Source organism: Leptopilina heterotoma, unplaced genomic scaffold (genome assembly GCF_015476425.1).
Source record: "Leptopilina heterotoma isolate Lh14 unplaced genomic scaffold, ASM1547642v1 Lhet_17, whole genome shotgun sequence".
Classification (NCBI taxonomy): Eukaryota; Metazoa; Arthropoda; class Insecta; order Hymenoptera; family Figitidae; genus Leptopilina; species Leptopilina heterotoma.
Window position 1 is genome coordinate 3,063,642 of NW_025110886.1, and position 18,886 is coordinate 3,082,527.

The window sequence follows — 18,886 nt, forward strand, 5'->3', positions numbered from 1 at the left end:
TCAAACAACTATTTCATTTTATTTTCAAAGGTTGTCTTTTTAGTATAAAATGCTTTGTTTGCTTACAAACTACCATTGTGTAACTTATTTTTTTATTTAAACTTTTTTTGTGCGAACTTACCCGACTCTCCCCTACATTACACCGGCACACAAAAAAAAGTTGGATTACCAGGACTGACATGTGGTAGGTGTATCTAAAGAGAAAAACATTGTCCGAACTAAAAGTTAGTTCGTGTTCTCTTTTTACAGGCTTGGTGGGGGGGGGGGGGTGAAGTTTGAGAAACTGGTTTTTATGGGAATTTACTTAATTTTTATAAATAAAGCTGATTTTTTGGTTCTTCTAAATGTTTTTTTGAATTCAGTGACTTTAATAACATAAGAATTGAATATATAAAAAAATAAAAATGGCGGATCTAAAATGGTGGATTTAAAAAAAATTGTTCAGATTTCCTTGAAACTTGTTACTCGGGGGTTTTTGGGGTCGCTGATTACGAATCTGACATCAGATTTTCAAAATTAAAAATGTCGGATCCAATATGGCAGACGAAATTTTTAAAAATTCCTCGCATTTACTTGAAACTCGTTACTCGGGGGTTTTCGGGGTCGCTGATTACGAATATGATGTTAGTTTATTAAAATTCAATATAGTGGATCCAATATGTCGGACAAAATATATTTAAACGATTGAAATCGATTAAAACTTGCTACTCCGTGGGGATTTTCGAGGTCGCCGAATACGAATCTGATTTTGGATTTCAAAAATACAAAATGGTGTATCCAATACGACTTACGATGAAATTGTTCTCAGATTTTAATGGTTCTTGGTACTTAGGTGTTTCCTCAAGTCGCTAATTTTAACCTGAATTTTTCATAATCCAGAAATGGTTTAAAGTAAATGTTTTACTAAAATTTAATCGCATTTCTGTGATACTACAATCTCAAAAAGTTTTTGACCTATGTCAAATTAGTTTCTATGTTTATTTATTTTCTTTTTTTCTACTTTTGCGACTAGGACACCTCCCCGTGGTGAAGGCGGGCAACGTATTCTCGGCTAAGTTTCTAGGTTAAAATTATGCCTTTATGGCAAAAGTAGGAAAGTAGTTTACGATGCAGAGGAGAAATACCTCAGTATCGGCGATTTGTAAAAGCCTTGGACAAAAATGGTAAATGTTTTGAGTATTTGGCGGAGAAGTTTCCGAAACTGAATGACGCTAAAATCAAAGAAGGCGGGTTCGATGGGCCTCAGATACGTAAGTTGTTATATGACGAAAAATTTATACAAACGATGAAGCTTAAAGAAAAAGCAGCCTGGACAAGTTTTAAAGAAGTTTGGTTCGAATTTATAGGAAATAAAAAAAGCCACAGATATAGAGAAATTGTAGGAAAAATGGTAGAGAATTTTAAAAAGCTGGGATGTTTGATGAGTTATAAAATTCACTTTTTGGATTCACATTTAGATGAATTTCCTGAAAATCTTGGTGATTTCAGCGAGAAACAAGGCGAGAGATTTCACCAAGATTTAAAGGATATGGAAAAACGCTATCAAGGGAAATGGAGTAAGAATATGTTAACGTACTATTGTTGGACGCTAAAAAGTGATATACCAGAGACTAAAACTTCGAAGAAAAGAAAAAGAGCTCCTCTCCGGAGATCATTTGAAACCAAGAGGGAAAGGTACTCAAGACATAGAAATTAAGAAATCTGTTCTTTTTTGTCCGACATATTAGAACAGTCATATTGAATTTTTATAAACTAGCATCATATTCGTAATCAGCGACCCCGAAAACCCCCGAGTAACAAGTTTCAAGGAAATCTGAACAATTTTTTTTAAATCCACCATTTTAGATCCGGCATTTTAATTTTTTTTATATATTCAATTCTTATGTTATTAAAGTCATTGAATTCAAAAAAACATTCAGAAGAAGCAAAAATTCAGCTTTATTTATAGAAATTAAGTAAATTCCCATAAAAATCAGTTTCTCAAACTTCTCTCCCTACCAAGCCTGTAAAAAGAGAACACGAACTAACTTTTAGGTCGGACAATGTTTTTCTCTTTAGATACACCTTAAGGAAGAAAACCTACCATATGGCAGTCCTGTCAATTCAAATTTTTTTTGTGTGCCGGTGTTATTAATGCATCATGAATAATATGCCATATCAAATGCTCTTCATATGCACTTAATATTAGAAAATTAAGAAAATTATGTAAATGTTGAACATCCACGGTATCATATTCGAGATGATCCGTCTGAACTCTTAAGTGAAAGAGAGTTTGTCTGTTTATACAGACTAAAAAACAAACAGCACAAAGTGTTATAAATATTGTAGAACAAAACAGGGGTCCAATACCACAACCATTAGCTTTGGATGCAAAAGTGCAAGTAAGTTTATAATTTGAAAGTTTGTTTGATGTTTTGTCCCATATAATAAATTTAATAGTAGTTTAGTGATTGGCATTTTTTTAGGACATGAAATGTGTATAAAACATTTACGTTTTGAAACCGGTACCGGACTCCTCATCAGAATTTATTTAATAATCTGTAAAATAATACATATTCTTAATATTACTCATATACTTAAATTAAAATTTTTAACATAGCATGAGTAATATTAAGAATATGTACTATTTTATAGATTATTAAATAAATTCTGATGAGGAGTCCGGTACCGGTTTCGAAACGTAAATGTTTTATATACACATTTCATGTCCTAAAAAAATTCCAATCACTAAACTAAATTATTAAATTTATAATTTGAAACAGAAATACATAGAACTTTGACAAATACGTGTTCCATCTTTTTTGTTATATGAAATACCTTATTGTTTCCTCAAAACAATTAATAAAAATTTTGTAATTAAGTATCCATGGATACAAATTAAGATTGAATTATTAACAAATATATTAAAATTTTATCTTAATTCATTCATAAATAACATAGATTTTATTTAATAATATAGAGCATACATTTTTTAGGATTTAGCTGTGTTACGATTTTTTTCAAGTGGAAGTTACCAAAAATGTATTGGGAGTAACATTCATGTGGCAATAAGTCAATCGTCGATTAGTCGAAGTATTGAAAATGTAGCAAATATTCTCATTTTCCCAAATATTTTGAACGAATTACATTTTTCAAAAAATATTAAGAATTGTTATTGTTTTTCAACTCGCTGCTTTCTCCTTCTGCTGTTGAGGTGTTCAGAAAGAAAAAATAATTTTCAAAAAATTCCCGTCCTTCTAGAGTTAGATATCTAAGTAAACTATCTAAGTAACTATCTATCTTTGCAGATCTTTTATTTTTGATGCCTTAAGGCCAATTCGAGGTGTAGAGACATTAGTTAATTCTAAAAGCTTAATACTTAAATTTGACTGATAAACTGCTGCCTTGCTTAGAGAATAATCTCTGAAAGATTCGACTTTTTTGCTTGGCTGATATCTAATAGTTGAAACTTTACTTAGTTTTATACCCTTAAGTTTAAATAAATGTTTTTTTATTAATACATCGAAATGGATACATAAACTCTTATCACTATTGTGTATATGGACATTTTAAAACAAATATTGCACACATCGGTTTTAGAAACTCTTTAAAAAAGGTAAATTATGATTGAAGTATTTGAACTATGAGGATTCACATAAAGGAATTTTTTCCTTCTCAGTTACGCCTTAATAATACTCAATAAATAGTGAATATGTTATGTACAAATCCCGAAATTGTACAAAGCGCGGAGTGTACAGAACGTTGAGTGTACAAGCGATTTTGTACAGAGATGGAGTTTTCAGGCTTAAAATACATTTTTCTGTACTGAGCCAACTCGGTGCAATATCCTTTGAACAGAGCTTTCGATATCCGTTATAGTATATAAAGTCGCTTTGAATTTTATATACTACGTTTACTTTTGCTTTATGAATATATCAATAACCCGTGTAGAAATTTCCCCATTTGTCCCTATCTCTAGTAGGGACCTCGCTAGATTCTGACTAGAATCTCTAGTCTAGAAAAACTAGTCGGGCTTCAATCAAATTCTAGTTAGATAATTCAGACTGGAAAAAACTCACTAGGACCTTATCGATTTCAAACTAGACAAACTAGTGTACAAGTATAACATACATAAATTATCTTTCTATAGATATAAATAATTCAGATTAATAGATAGAAAAACTTACTAGCATTATTTATTAAAAAATTTTGCATATTATTTAATTATTTAATTTTTTAACATTTTTTAAACAAAATTTTAAATATTGTAGAATATTTTTACAAAAAATTCCAATAAAGCAATTTTATTAAATAAAAATCTTTTATTTAATATGTAAATTAAAAGAATAAAACATAAATAAATATTAATTATGTGGGTATAACTAATTTTTATTACCTAAATATTGTAATATTATTCGTAAAAATAATTTTTTTTTAAAAAGATATGTATGTGCAATTATACTTTAAAATGTTTTTCACAATTAATGCAAGTATTTAATAATAATTAAAAAGATGCTATAATATTATAATTACAATAATAAATTGAATAATATAATTATAATAATTATAGTAAATATAAAAAGCACTGCAATTAGTAATGTTTAATTTTTCAATAATGTCATAATTAATTATTATTAACTATCATTAGGAATGCAGAGTTAAATAAGAGTGATGAATAATAACTCCCTAAAATTCAAAATATTATGAATTAATTATATCTATAACGTTATTGAAAAATTAAACATAACTAATTTATTACATTACTTTTTATATTTTTATATTTACTATAATTGTTTTAATAAATAATAATAATAATAAATAATATAATAATAAATAATATATTACAATATTTAGTTAATAAAAATTAATTATATCCACATAATTAATATTTATTTATGGTTTATTCTTTTTTAATTTACTTAATAAATAAAAGATTTTGTTTAAATAATTAAAAAATTAAGTAATCAAATAATATGCAAACTTTTTTAATAAATAATGCTTGTAAGAATCATCTAACTAGAATTAGATTGGAACCCGACTAGTTTTTCTCGACTAGAGATTCTAGTCAGAATCTAGCGAGAGCCCTACTAGAGATAGGGACAAATGGCGGAATTTCCAAACGGGATGTACTTTAAGCGGAAGTCCATCCAACCTATCATGGCCGAGAGGTATGTGTATCCGTCTGGTGTCCCCAAGGTCCAAGGTTCGAACCCTCATAGGCACGAGATTTTTCGTGTGCAACAATCATTAATAATGTTAATATGAATGGAGAATTCAATTATAAATAAGTTAAGTTGAAAAATAATAATTTTTAAAACCGGTAGAAGTGAACTAGAACTTCTAGTCGGGGCCCTATCAACTAGAGCGTGACAAAATCGACTAGAACCCCACCAGTTTCTCTAGTTGGAGCCCTTTTTCAAATGGGGTAAACTGGTGAGGTCCCCACTAGAACCCGACCACCATTTCTACACGGGAAGGGAAGTGTTCCGGTTGTGGGCACCCTTTTGTTTTTGCTAACAGAAGCATAATGCTAGCATGTGAAGTAGCTGGCCCGCATATCATAACGCACTTCTAATGCACTGAACGACTATTTTTATCGCATTTAATAGAGTTTGCGGCTGTCAATTTCCTTGGCAGAAAGTTTAGACAGATGAGACAGTAGTCTACATCATTTTCAGATGGTAGAGCCTCCTTAACATAAAGGTGCCCACAACCAGGAATGACAGTCATTTCTTAAAAAGACTAACAAATTTTATGATGCAGGATTTTGGTTAAACACGAAGGTAAACCACAAAATATAATGACAACACTGCAAAAAAAAATTAAACCCTTTTTTCTGAACGAATCTACACCCATATGTTGCTCTTCGAAAACAATACAAAATTACTTTTTTATTTATTTAATGCAAATTTTCTTTATTAAGCTCACAGTTATTACACAAATGCATATATTTGTTTTGTTATCAATACGAAAAGTCCGTATTGTCAACGAACACGACTTGCAATACTTAGATCAGTAAAGTCTGCTTGCCGTCGAAGTTTACGTAGAGGTGCCCACAACCGACGCACTATATTGAAAATTAATTTAATTTTTGATTTTTCAATTAATTTAGTGTAATAGTAGCCTTCCTTAAAGATACATTATTATTTATTGCGAATCATGAATACTTTTTAAATGCGAAATGAATTTGAAAAGAATTGGCTATCAAAGATAATTTTCTCAGGAAGCAAAGTGCTCATGAAATGAACACAAAGAGAATTACAAAAATATTCAACTTGGCAGGTTTTTTTAATTTCAAAAATGAGACTTTAACGTAGGAGTATCATTAAAAGCCACTTAAGCAACTTGTAGTTCATTAAAAACGCTTCGATTGGTCTATTTTTTAACCTCATTCGATTAGAAATTACGAAATTATTGGTGTTTTAAAAACCAAAATTTAGTACAAATAAACGATTATTATTGTATTATAAAAAAATACGAAGAAAGTAATGCCAAGTATGATTAATGATTTCGAGAAAATGCAACACGAGTGCTATATGGAAACCATATATTTTTTACTTTTTTTGACGGTTCTCTCTTCCTGGCGACATACTTCCGCGGATCCTCTTTACATCTCCTTAAATACTTCGCCTACGTCATCGCCTTATACTCGAGTCGTATAATTGTTACCTTTCGGCTTTTATCATCGCTTTCGTTATTTATTTCTCGCCGCCTTCTGTACAACACGCGCCAAAATAATCCACCACATTTCTCTTCCATCACCATTATCTTACCCGCAAGTGATTTATCGATAAGTGATTTTTGACAGTTATCACATTAAAATGAAATTTAATATTTCTTTCGTCAAATAATTATAATTATGTCTATAGCACCTAAAGAATGACACAAATACAAAACCAACTGATAATATACGTGTGAAAGCTGTAAACAATTTTAATTATATATATAAACGGAGAGAAAAAGTAAGCGTTTACAGTATGAAGAGGCGCACGTTTAATACATGAAACTTTCCCGCGCGATTTCAGTAGGAAAATTCTAGCCATAAACGTAGGTACACAAGCCTACTACGATTGGAGGAGTTTCATGCGTCAATTCCATGAGTATCATACTTTTTCTCTCCGTGTATCTACACGGAGAAAAATGGAAAAATGGTTTATGCAGTCAGTGTAGTACTCCTTTATAGAATAATATGTGACAGGTACACACTATAGTATTAGAAGTTTCATAGCTGAACAGTTTGGGACTCAACACAAGTTATCCCATTCATCAGCTTAAACAAGACTGTTTATATAGTCTAAGAGGGAATAAGAGTATAAAAAATTGGAATGAGAAATTTCTTTCTCATGTAATTGTTAAAAGAACGCGGCAGTGTACAAAACACAAGTCAATAATAGAAGCGAATATTGAACAAATAGTACTCAGTCCAGTTCTTTCGAAAAATGAACGCCGTGCACATAAAGTAGATACCTACTCGAAAACCACAAGTTATTCTCTCTCTCTCACACTAATGGTCGTTCACTTATCTTACCGTTTCACTTACTCTTACTACTCTCAACTATTATGCAGTGCAGTTAAGTAAATTAAATTATTAAATATTGCTGTGAAAATAATTAATTATACATTTCATTCAAGGTCAATTCACTATTTTGTACACGGGAAAAAAGAATAATCAAATTTACCATGAGGAGTGTCAAACTTGAAAAAGGTTAAGAAAAAATTAATGTTTTTTATTTATTCATTATTAAATTCTAATAACCGTATCAAATTTAAACTAGTTGACAATATTATTTATTCAATATTATGAATATTGTTGACATCCATACTTACATTAATTACAAAGTAAAATCCACGCATGATCTAATTTATTTCATTGGTAAGGGATGTTTCTTAAATAGGAAATTTCCCCCATCGATTGCGTAGCCGAGAGGCTTAATGTTTAGTTGTATGGTTAGGTAGGTGTTCAATCCCGTATGATTGTAAGATTTTCCGATGCATTTAGTTGTTAATTGTAAGTATGAAAATGTGGGAAGAATAAAGCTTGTGAATTAATGAATATGAATATATAAAGAGTGCATTTAACATATTTTTCTTTTTTTTAATGATTGGTTATTGTTTTTTTTATATAAAATTGACGAAGTGAATACAAGGAAACACTCGTTTCGCGTCGCGTCGGCCATTTATTTTGACAGGTTCCGCGCCTGCGTTCCCTCATTGTGAAAATTTCGAAGTAGGGGACTGAGTCCAGTTTCTCTACAATGCACACTGCAGCGCGCCTTATAATCTTCGCCTGTGTTTCAATGCTCTTTACAGTGACATTTGGAACTAAGGCCCTCTATACACTATACGCAACACCCTAAGATGCTTGATGGAAATGAATTAATGTACTTTTACTGGACTGAGTCCAGTTTTTTCAATATTGACTCCCAGTTTTTCAAACTCTATTTTTCTCAGTGATTTTCTCAACTTTTTTGTTTAAAAATTTTTGTTTAAGGAGGTTGTTTACAGGTATGCAGAAAAAATATTGAATTGACATTAAAGAATTTTTTAATATTATTGTTATTCGTATCTTCTGGAAGAACAAATATCAAATTTTAAGAAAAAAATTTGAAACTTACTTAACTTTATTTATGGATGGCGAATTTCAAAGGATTTAAACATTTATCGACTGGCATTATTCTTTACAAATAGATAAAAAAATGAATATCATGTAATATTAATTCTCTGACACCTCAAAAAGCGGTGTTGTAAAAAGCAAACCAAAATATAGATGCAGCGTAATAGGATGCAAGTGTAGGAAATGAGCTTAATCAAGCAGAAAAGTGAAAGCAAGAGTGACTTTTTTATGATATTCCGAGTAATTAGTATATATATATTACAATAAGAGTAAAGTAAATATATTTATTTACTGTGTAAAAATCAACTGATATTAACGAAATTCTATAAAAGCAGTGCTATTCTAATCACATGAAGTGTTATGAATAAGTATAATACATATGGAGATTCAGTATTTTTTACAGTAATTAAACACAGATTTGCTCTCTAAATCAGAGAATCAGTGACTCTATTCTCACGATTTGAATTAGTCGAATTTTACAGAAAATCAGTTTAAAATAACTGAAATTTCAGTCATTTTTCACTGATTCGCCAATTAAAAACTACTGAAAATTTCTGTCACACATATTGAAAATTTCAGTTATTTTTTAATTGGCCAATCAGTGAAAAATGACTGAAATTTCAATCATTTCTAACTGATCTTCAGTGAAATTTCACTGATTCAAATCGCGAGAATAGAGTCACTGATTCTCAGTCAAATTTCACTGATTCAGTTTTAGAGAGTGAAGTCTAAATTTTTTTTTAAATAATGAATTTTTAATAATGCAAGGTGAAACACCTACTTCTCATGTTCCAAACAATATATTGTACTAAAAAATTTCTAATTGACAGTCACTGCACAACACTATGGTAAAAATTATAATAATAAGAGCAAAATTGATGAGCTGCACCGGGTTACAAAATTATCTGTAGCTTGTACGCATTTCAATGTCCCAAAATGGCTTTTGAGGGGTAAAAAGCTTATAAAATAAGGAACATTTTTGGGTATTTTTGAAAAAAATTTAAAGGAGGGAAAGAGGAGGAGAAATTAAAAAAAAAAATTTTTTATTTTTTTTATGAAACTACATTTTTTTAAATAATTAGTAATTTAATTCAAAAGTTTGGAAGATTCTCTACTAAAAACACTTATACAACTTTAAAATCCATTAATATGGGTAAAAGATATTGCCAAACTCGAAATATTTCATTTTTCCAACACCAGATCAAGATGACCTTCAATTGACCTTAAAAGGGTGGTTTATAAAAATAATCAAAACGTATTCGGACGTAAAATTTTCCGCTCTTTCCGAATCCGGGGTCAAAAAAATTAAATATTGCAAAATGAGGTATTTGACCTTGAGTTGACCTTGATGCTGACGTGATAGGGTCATACGGACACCGGCATCGTAATCAGCGACCCCAAGAACATAAAGCCCACCTATGCTTAGAACATGTCCACCTCAATTTCCCTTTGTGGTCCTATGTTATTGTACCCTTAATGACATCGATGCCTTCATCGGATGAACGTGTTGCACTCATATGTTTCCATGAGTGCAACACGTTCGTCCGAGGAATGCATCGATGCAATCAAGTGTACGATAATTTTTAAGAAAGTTATCGTCATTTGTTTAAAAAACAGCCTATTTTTTAAATTATTGATAATTTAAAAACAGCTAACTTAGAAATAGGCTGTTTTTAAACAAATAACGATAACTTTCTTAAAAATTATTTTACAATAATTTTTAAAAAAGCGGTTAAAAGGTGACAAAATAAGCTTTCATTTGCAAGTAATAAATTTTATGTGTGATTACTTGTTAAAAAAATATATTTTTTTGAAATTTACCCAAAAAAATTAAAATTTTTGTCTATTGCTAATTGCATTTGAACAATAAAGAACTTGTTTTTTTAATTTAATATTTTGATATTATGAAAGTATGAAAGATTAGCTTTGAAATGAGAGCTTATTGAACTTTCTATCTTTACTAGAAATTAAAATAAATAACTTTTTGTAATGTCTTTATTTGTTGTAAGGTGGGCAAATCCTACTGGCCGGCACTGTATATTGTCTCTTGTCAAATTTTGATATTTAGGTAGAAACTGCCATTAAAATTGATCTAAATTCTGAGTTTAGAAAAACATACAAGTTAAGTCTTGACCTATAGGTTAAAAAATCTTGAATAAGCGTCGTTGGCGACGGCGATTTGTTTTGTAATATAGGTAGATATATATATATGGTTTTTTCTAAAGCGATAAAATTATTCTAGGAAACTGATGAAGAATCATATTGTACGTGCGATAATTGTCAGTATTTTAAAATAACAGACTCAAACTATCTCAGATCGGGCAATCATCGATTCGCTCCCGTGAGGGGAAGTAGCCTTCCCCCACCATGCAGCCAGGGACCTGAGTTCGGGGTTCGGAGCGAACGTAGTACCGCGGGGCGTCCGGTGCTTTAATCTCTCATTAAACCATCCTTCCTTAATGCAATTTTTAAAAAATTATAAACTTTTTAAATACATATAAACATTTTTAAGTTTTTTTTATTAAATTCAGATTCCTTATTTTATTACAAATCCATACATATGTTGTTGGCCTTAAAATGTTACCCAGTGGGCAAAAAACAATTATTGTTTTAAAAACGTTCCAAAAACGTTTTTAGAACGTTTCATGTCTGCTAAATAATGTTCCAAAAACGTTATAGGGGAGAGTGGGGCAAGACGGGGTAGCGGGTAAGACGGGGTACCGGCCTTATTTAACAAACGAATTAACCAATCGCGATTATATTTTACATAATACTGCACCGAGACGATAGTTTCTTGTTTACAAAACCTAAAAGCCATGAGAACAAATCTTTTATCTGTTTTACTAAAAAAACTGTTTTTGACGATTTTCTTGTCACTTTTTCACTTTTTTTAGGAGGTGTTTATTACTTAATAATAACAGTTAATGAACTGTATAAATTTTTTTTTAACTGTCAAGGGTTACAGAAGAAGAGAAGCATATGTTTTTTTTCTTTGTTAAATCGTAAATTGTAGTAATTAATCGTTTTATTCAATTTCGTAGGTGCGGGCAAGATGGGGTAGGGGAGAGTGGAGCAAGACGGGGTTCACAAATTAAGCAAAAAAAAGAGAAATAAGAGAAGTTAAGAAAACTACAAAAATCAAGACTGAATAAAATAAGAGTGACCAAAAAGAAAAAAGCTTGTCAGGTTAAATCATCAATTAGCGATGGTAAAGTGGAAAATACACCTTGTCTCTATTGTAATGGTTATTATTTAGACTGAAATGAAGGCTGGGCTGCTTTTTTTGTCTGCGGCCAATGGGCTCACTGCAGTTATGCATGAAGATGCAACCTTTACTTGTGAAATTTGTCGACAGAAATAGGTTGTTTTTTGTTAGTACCCCATCTTGCCCCTACGGGTTCCCCATCTTACCCGCCGGTGGGGCAAGATGGGGAGATTTGCAATTTTTTCAATATTATTAATTATAAGCTTTTTTAAGAAACAGATGGCCTTTGTACGCCTTTTTTACGGAAGACTGATTCCCAAAGATGATAATTAAAAATAATAATAAAGTATATACTCGATAATTTTCGTTTTTTTGCGCTTTAAACCTTAAGTACCTTGTCTTGCCCCACTCTCCCCTATGGTTCTAAAACGTTTTAAAAGCAATGGAACGTTTTTGGAACATTATTTTGCAGACATGAAACGTTCTAAAAACGTTTTTGGAACGTTTTTAAAACAATAATGGTTTTTTGCCCACTGGGTAATATTTAAAAAGTCTAATTTATTATTAAATGACACTCCAAAAATTCATAGTAGATTTGACTACTTTTTAAATACTCTACTTAGTTAAATAATTATTTTATTTGACTTAAATTCATAATTGAAAAAGAAACGCGATTCCGTGCAAAATAAAATTAATGAATTAAATAATAATTTAATTTCTAGTCTTAATTTTGTATAGTCAGTATCATGTTATTACTGTTTGCAATAACTATTGAAAACAATTTAGTGATTTTTATTCTCAAGTTATTGGTTATTTTTAATAAAATAAATGTTTTTCAGTAAAAAGTCTTCCACATTAAAAATAATTTTTCTCATAGGAGATTATTCACTTTTTCAGATTGATAATAATAATCATTGAAACAATTTTGTTGATTCAAATAACAATTTACTTAATTTTAATAAATACGTATAACATTTATTTGGTTATACGAAAGATAAGTTTTATTTGAAGTTGTTTGTTTCATTTAACAAAATTAGTGTTTTGAATATAGAATATTGTTCAGTTAAATACAATTTTTTCAACACAACACACGAATTTGTTCCATACAACAAAGTATTCTATTTGCATTAAACAAAAATATTTTCTTTTCTCAAAAAGTTTGTTTGTTTAATTCATTAATTTTATTTTGAACGAAATCGCGTTTCTTTTTCGAATATAAATTTTAATATATAAAAGGAGTTTCAATACTTTTTAATTTAAAATGAGATTCTACTTGAACTTCAAGTAAAACCGAGTAAAACTTCAATAGTTTTAATTATCGGTGGATGAGTATGGTAGAAAGATTTGTTAAAATGAGAATGATATGATTCACACGCATTTGTAGTGTGTGCCAATTCCGCGGAATTTGCAGTCCAGATTTGGGGGGAATATCGAGCTTTATCGCGAATATAATTTGAAGTCAGATATTCTGCAAATTTAAGAACTCTGTTTTCTAAAAGGTATTGTAGAGAGCAAATCAAAAGAGAAACAATATTTAACATCTGCAGGATTTAAAAACATTAAACCGAAACAACTTAACCATTCTCCAATTGTTGAGCTTTTATTTTTGTATTTCTAACTTTGGCACAATTTTTTGATCTCAGAGTCTAACGCGTATATATCCGTCGCGCGCTGTTGGTTCACATTTTTTACTCGAAGCCTGTGTCACTTCTTTGACAACCCAATCTACAGATTGCTTATGCGACGCTATGTTAGCCAATTGGACATCAGGCATTGGGTCAAACGGATATTCTGTGAGGCGTCGTAGTTCGATGTCCGTCAAGTTAGTTGTTATCGGTGGCTCGGAAATTCTTTTCTTGGACCATTCGATCATCTTTGTCGAATCGTTTGGAGAGATTAGAGAAAATTTTGTGCTATTTCTTTTAACTGGTAGGATAGATAGTACGTAAAGCATTTATTGTATGCCCTGTGAATGGAACTCCTTACAAGAATATTCTGCATCAGGAAAATCTTCAATCATTGTGGCCATAATTTAAGAATTATATGGTCCGAAGCATTTTTGTAAATTTTCTAAATGAACCCTGCCAGATTTGGATTTACTATATGTCCACTTTTAAAGTGGACAAATGGTAGACATATGGTAGACATACGATAAAAGTGGAAATAAACTATTTAGAAGGTGTTTGATAGCAAAAGGAAGTGTTGAATATGTAAAATGGATGTTTAGAGAATAGATTTTAGCAAATATTGCAATAAATAAATCTCTAAATAATTAATAATTACTTCAAATTGCTGACAGATTCGATAAACATAAATGTATAGGTGGTTAGACTTTAAGGGCCAGTTTCACCAACTGGCGGTTAAGCTTGGTTCAACTCTTGATCGTCAGAGTTAACCGCTAGTGCGTTTCACAAGCGTAATCCCAGTTTAAAATGAACGCGTTTAGTTAATCTACATTCCCTAGAATTTCCTAGTGGTTATGGCGCTTAAATCTAACCACGGAATGTAAATAAACAAATGAACTAACCTAAAATATAAATGTCGCATAGGTTCTTTTGCGCTTAATATCTATTATTTTAAATTAAAACCTTAATAAAAAATGAGTAGTGGAGTAAAAAACAAGTTGTTCTTTTCATGATTATTTAGCTTCCACAATATAATATATACCACTTGCTTAATTTCTTATTCTAGAATAATTATTTAAAAGTATTTTAAAAAATTTCAAAAAATACAAAATTTGAATTTTTTGTTAAAAATAAAAATATCGTCCGATTAATTTTATAAATATTGATAAAATATATACTTTATATACATGAATCGATTCGTTTTCATGGCAGAAATACAATTTTGACAAGAGTAAATGAAAATTTTAATAAAGAAAAAAGTTATTTAAAAATTACAAAATTAAAATTTTTTGTTGAAAGCAAAATTAGACAGAGAGAGCCAAACTTTTTTTTTAAGTCCTTTTTTATATTTTCTTAATTTAATAACATAATAGTACATACATATTTTGTGATTGTGGTAGTAGATCAGATTTGTAAATTTCAATACGAATGTCAATTAAATGACCATTTAAAATTTGTAATGGCTTTTATATGAATATACTAGCTCCTCCGACGGCCGCAAGCGGCCGTCTACGGTGCTAGTTTTTATATGTCCATTGTCCAAGTCCATTATTTCATTAATAATAATATTCAAATTTTTTCAGTTAATAATTTGCTTATTTATATTTGAAATATTGACGTTTTTCTTGACAATGCAAAATAAGATTTTTTATGTGTACTTTCTCTTAACAAAAATAAAATTTATATATTCGCGCTCTTTTTAAATAACATACGAGTGCAGCGCCACCTTCACATGTATAAACAATTTTAAAAACACCCTTCTATTAAGATTTTACATTCTCATTGCCCATTCTTTACTTCGATACTTTTCGATACATTCGACCTTTCCACTCCATGTCTTTTTTAAGAAAGGATTTCTAAACATTTGTGAGATTTATTTTTCTTTTTTTAAAATCCTTCTTTCTTTATATTTTTTTAATTTAATTTACATTTAATAAAGTTAAATCTGTTGAAACAAAGCATCTACATGCAATATTGTTTTGATAGTGGGTCAGTTTGGGATAGAATGCTTTGTATATATAATGATTCCACTTTTTTTGTTAAGTAAATTATACACTGAATGTTAATTAATTTTTTATATATAGGTAGGTAGTAGTCCCTTAAGAAAATCAATAAATCGTTAAATTTCGCACTGCGCTTCGGGAGAGTTCGGCAAGTTGAACGCGGTCAACTCTGCTTAAACCGACAAAATTCAGCGAATAAAGTTGAGTCTCCAATAAGACAAGGTGCGCATCGATGTTCATAGCTATAGGTATACTAAAGTATGATGTGGTATATCTATAGCTATGAACATCGATGCGCACCTTCTCTCGCATTGGAGACTCAACTTAAAATATAAACTTAGTTCAACCGAGTTGAACTAAGTTTATATTTTAATCGCTGAATTTTGTCGGTTTAAGCAGAGTTGACCGCGTTCAACTTGCCGAACTCTCCCGAAGCGCAGTGCGAACTTTTACGATTTGTTGATTTTCTTAAGGGACTACTACTTATATATAAAAATTAATTAACATTCAGTGTATTATTTACTTAACAAAATAAGTGGAATCATTATATATACAAAGCATTCTATCCCAAACTGACCCACTATCAAAACAATATTGCATGTAGATGCTTTGTTTCAACAGATTTAACTTTATTAAATGTAAATTAAATTAAAAAAATATAAAGAAAGAAGGATTTTAAAAAAAGAAAAATAAATCTGACAAATGTTTAGAAATATTCATATAAAAGCCATTACAAATTTTAAATGGTCATTTAATTGACATTCGTATTGAAATTTACAAATCTGATCTACTACACCACAATCACAAAATATGTATGCACTATTATGTTATTAAATTAAGAAAATATAAAAAAGGACTTTAAAAAAAAGTTTGGCTCTCTCTGTCTAATTTTGCTTTCAACAAAAAATTTAAATTTTGTAATTTTTGAAATAACTTTTTTCTTTATTAAAATTTTCATTTACTCTTGTCAAAATTGTATTTCTGCCATGAAAACGAATCGATTCATGTATATAAAGTATATATTTTATCAATATTTATAAAATTAATCGGACGATATTTTTATTTTTAACAAAAAATTCAAATTTTGTATTTTCTGAAATTTTTTTAAATACTTTTAAATAATTATTCTAGAATAAGAAATTAAGCAATTGGTATATATTATATTGTGGAAGCTAAATGATCATGAAAAGAACAACTTGTTTTTTACTCCACTACTCATTTTTTATTAAGGTTTTAATTTAAAATAATAGATATTAAGCTCAAAAGAACCTATGCGACATTTATATTTTAGGTTAGTTCAGTTGTTTATTTACATTCTGTGGTTAGATTTAAGCGCCATAACCACTAGGAAATTCTAGGGAATGTAGATTAACTAAACGCGTTCATTTTAAACTGGGATTACGCTTGTGAAACGCACTAGCGGTTAACTCTGACGATCAAGAGTTGAACGAGTTCAGTTGAACCAAACTTAACCGCCAGTTGGTGAAACTGGCCCTAAATAGTAGAAAAAAGGGATACCCGACAAAAGTTCATCAAAAAAACTAAAAATGTTAGAAAAAGCTCTTATAATTAATAAATTAACTATTCTACAGTCGATTTATCCATTATTTAAGTTGAATTAAATCGTAAATTGTTCAATTATTAATGATAAATATGCGAACTGTGAGACCTGTCAATGTATTGGTAACATGCGTGATACTTGTAGCAGACTACGATTTACTACGATCATATTCTGAACGGCGGAACGAAAGGAACTGATTTGGATAAACGCGCGAAGTTTCAAAATGATGTGTAAATATAGTAAACATTGAAAAAAATTGCTTTCTTTGATTTAAGAGATATTACTAATAAAACATCTTTTACCTTTAGAAAACGTTTTTTTACAACAATGTGATCAAAAATTAGAAATTTAGCAAAACTTTTTCGATTATTAAAATTAATATATTTATTTAAGTAAATATTATACAAAGCTGAAAATCAGTATTTTACTTAGAAAAATAAATTTGAATAAAAATTGTTTAAACAATTTCATGTAAAAAATAAATAACCTGAACAATTAATTTTGATTGAAAATCAATTATTATTATATTTAGTAGAATACAAAAAATAACTCCTCCTACTTTAAGAAAGCAATTTTTTTTATTTTTTGGTTCAATAGCACAAAAAGGGAGTAAATATTTAATTTTTAAAAAGTTACATTTAGTCTTAACTCCTTAAGAAAACAAAGACTTCTGGCCAATAAAAATAAACACCTCCTATTTTCAAAGTGCAATTTTTTATTTGTTGGTTGAGTTAAAGAAAATGGACAAGTGATTAATGTTTGAAAAAAACATATTACTATATGTGTTATAGAAAGAAAAGAAAAAATAAATGATTTAGACCAATAAAAATAATAAACAAACTCCTTCCATTTTCAAAATCAATTTTTCTATCTGTTGGTTGAGTTAAACAAAATTGAGAAAAAATTATATTTAAATTTATAATTCCAACCCCCAAAAGAAAAAATGGATGTTCTAGACCAATTAAAATAAAATTAAAACTCCTCCTTCTTAAAAAAAAATATTTCATATTTGTGGCTTCAATAGAACAAAATGGAGAAAATAATAATATTTAAAAAAGATAAAATTTAGTCTTAACCCCCAAAAGATAAAATGGATGTTTAAGACCAATTGAGGCCTTGGATCCAATAACTCGCCCGACGCTCGGAGGAAGGCGCAACTCCTGGTAAGTGAGCAGTGAGCGCCTCTGGGCCACTCACTGCTACCCGACTGGTATTAGCGCGTGCCTTCGAGCGTCGGGCGAGTTATTGGACCCAAGGCCTTAATTAAATTAAAATTTAATCTCCTCCCTCTTAATAAAAGCTATTTTCTATTCGTGTGGTCAATAGAACAAAATTGAGAAAATATCAAACTTTAAAAAATATAAGTCTCAACCCCTCACGCAAAAAAACTGCTATTAGCTAATAAAAAAATCAAACTCTTCCTACATTTTTATTCATTGGTTCAGTTTAACAAAATGGAGAAAAAATTAAAATTTTAAAACTTAGTTTAATATTTTCTCCATTTGGTTCTATTGAACACAGTAGAAAGTAAATCTTAATTTAAGAGCTGCCTTAAATTCAACACTGTCTGCTATAATGTTAAAGGATACGAAAAACGTGCGTAAATTTAACATTGACTGTTTTAAAAATGTTGCATCTTAATTTAAGGCAGCTTCCGTGCCTTAAAATAAGATTTTCTTTTTACTGTGAAGAACTCTCCGTCTTTAAGAAGGAGGAGTTTAAATTTTATTTTAATTCACACTAAAAAAAAAGTTTTACTTTCAGCCTCTTTTTGAGGCTGAATTTAAGATGTAAACGGAGTCAGTCCCGTTAAACAAGGACAGACTTATGTGAAATACATGGGCTGAATTTAAGGTGTAAACGGAGTCAGACTTTTTTTTCCTGTGTTGGTCTAAAACA